We start from the raw sequence: 2,527 nt of genomic DNA, 5'->3' as shown, positions 1-2,527 counted from the left end.
CCCTCTCCCACTCCCCCTGCTTGTATTCCCTCTCTCGCTGTGTCTCTCTCTCTGTTGAAAAATAAATAAAATCTTAAAAAAAAAAATAATAACTTTGGAAAGGCAAGCTATGTCAACAATCGCTTCTCCCTAAAAGGCATGATTCTAAGAGTTCTCATATTCCTTTTGTGTTCCTCGTGGTTCTACGTCATGCAGTTGCCTCTGAAACAGAGTCTGTGTCTTGCCTGGGCCGCCCTCCCACCTACTGTCCCACTGTCAGAGTGCTCCTTGCAGAAGCCTGATTATAGCAGACACTCCTCGGCTCAACACCCTTCCAGGAGCCAGCCCTTTGCTGCCTACGGGGTCACATTAAAACCGTCAGCCCGATGTAACCTACCTGTCTACCTCTGGGTAGTTCCGTTCCATGCAGGCAGGACCCAGGTCCCCCTCTCTGCGTCCAGGCTCCCTCACTTTTCACATATTCCGGTTGAAGAAGGTCAGTCTCTTGGCCTCTCTGACTCAGTCACCACTGCCAGGTGCTTATTCATGGTCAGCTGGCCCCTAATTGCTCTCTGGGTACAATTCTAGGATGGCCACTCTGACCTCTAGGAATTGCTGCAATTCTCTTCATTGCCCCCTCCCCAAACATGTATGCTGCCTACTGTCCCCCCTCCCCCGCCCCCACAACATACTAATACAAGTTGCTGCGTGTAACAGACTTTTCCTGAAAGTTTGGCCAATACCCTCTGTGGATCCAGCACAGACAACAGGAAAGGAGACTGTTCTCATAATTCTCTCGGCCATCATGGCCATGGAAAATTCCTTATTGGAAGCACGCCACACTCCTTGGGTCTCCACTCACCTCTTTGCTTTTAGGATTAGAGCAAAGAACCCTTACCTCTCTTCTAGAATTCCAAAGCCTTCCACACACTCCAGGGCCAATTTGCTTCCCCTCAACAAGATCCTAAAATTCTCGTTACTTTGTGATGCAGAGGATTAGCTGATCTTATTCAGATTCCAGATTCCATGGAATCCATGGGCCCCTGAGGGGTCTGTAAATAGAAATAAGGGAGTTTGTGGATTTGGGCAGGGAAAAATATTACATCTTTATTAATCTTGCAATTATTCATTCAATTAATCTTAAATTATTCATCCAGTAAGTACTCATTTTTTTTCAATAATCTTGAAGTGAAATTTAGCATTGCCTTCCATTATGAATGTAGGCAACATCCCACAGTGTCTGCCACACTGGCCTCAGGAGAAATCACAGGTATTTTCATATTTATTACAGTTGTGCAGATGTCTCAAAATGTGGCTTAGACCCCTGATTATTTCGAAATCACTTTGAGGTTTAAAATTTCAAAGGTTTAAAATAAGATCTTAATATTTAAAATGTGAAGTGGGATATATCACTCAACCACAGTTTTTTTCAAAACTTTTCGATAATATTTCAACGCAACTGGTTTCTTTGTAGTACTACATATTTTATTTCATATATTTGAAAATACAATTTGGAGAAGAGATTCCACAGGCCATGCCATCCTGTCAAAGGGATCATACACAAAAGCACACACCAAAAAAGTATGAAACCCCTGCTCTAGTAGCTGCCTTTGAATAATTCCCCCCCACACACACACACACACTGGAATTTTCTTACGTGAAAGGTATCTTCCCGCTGCTGCTTCTCTAGAAACTGCTGTGGTTATAACCAAGGTTTGGGGGATTAAGTTTATTTAGCTGGTTAGCTAAATACACATTTCTATACATTTGTTTTGTGGGGATATTTCTGTCCTCACCCATGGATGAAATTTAGAGCAAGCCCCATGATCTTCCTGGTACCTTTAAGGTAATAAAAGCTGCTCTGGACACTAATTAGAAGTCCAGTCCTCTGTAATGATTAAAAACTCTTCTCTCTCCTATGCTCGTGCCCTGGGAAGGCTGTGTCGTCCATTTACTGAAGCAGTGATGTGCCATCCACGGGCATGCCTTAATTGTCCCTTGGCTGCTGGAGGATTGGTCCCGAAGGTTCTCAGCTGAGGGGATCTCTGGAAGTTGGCCTCAGCAAAAGAGAGCTACTTCCTTCCCGGGGACATCCCTTATCCAGGGACTGGTTAATGGGAATGGGGGAGCACTGTCTTCCCAAGAGGGACAACTTCAGAAGAGCCACCTGTTCTAGAACTTCGCTATGGGAAAGGTTGGAGCCTCTGTAGCAACTGCATCCCAATTCAGTGCCTTCCTCTGCCCGATCCTGATCACACCCCACCTCTTGCGTGCAAATCCCCATCTGAGTCTGTATGCTGGGGACCCAATCTTTGCCCCTTCTTCACCGCCAGGTCCTTCTGCTAGTCATTCCCCCTCCTGCTGACCGCTTTTTTATCTTCACAGACTTGGGTGTGAGGGAGAGGAGAAAGGACAAGGAAGTTCTATTTGCATATTCTCATCAGAACTAAATAGGAATGGGGGCGCCTGGGTGGCTCAGTCGTTAAGCGTCTGCCTTCGGCTCAGGTCATGATCCCAGGGTCCTGGGATTGAGCCCCGCATCGGGCTC

Source organism: Leptonychotes weddellii, chromosome 2 (genome assembly GCF_054177405.1).
Source record: "Leptonychotes weddellii isolate Sample4059 chromosome 2, ASM5417740v2, whole genome shotgun sequence".
Classification (NCBI taxonomy): Eukaryota; Metazoa; Chordata; class Mammalia; order Carnivora; family Phocidae; genus Leptonychotes; species Leptonychotes weddellii.
The sequence above is the reverse complement of the archived record's forward strand: the minus strand, read 5'-3'. Positions refer to the sequence as shown.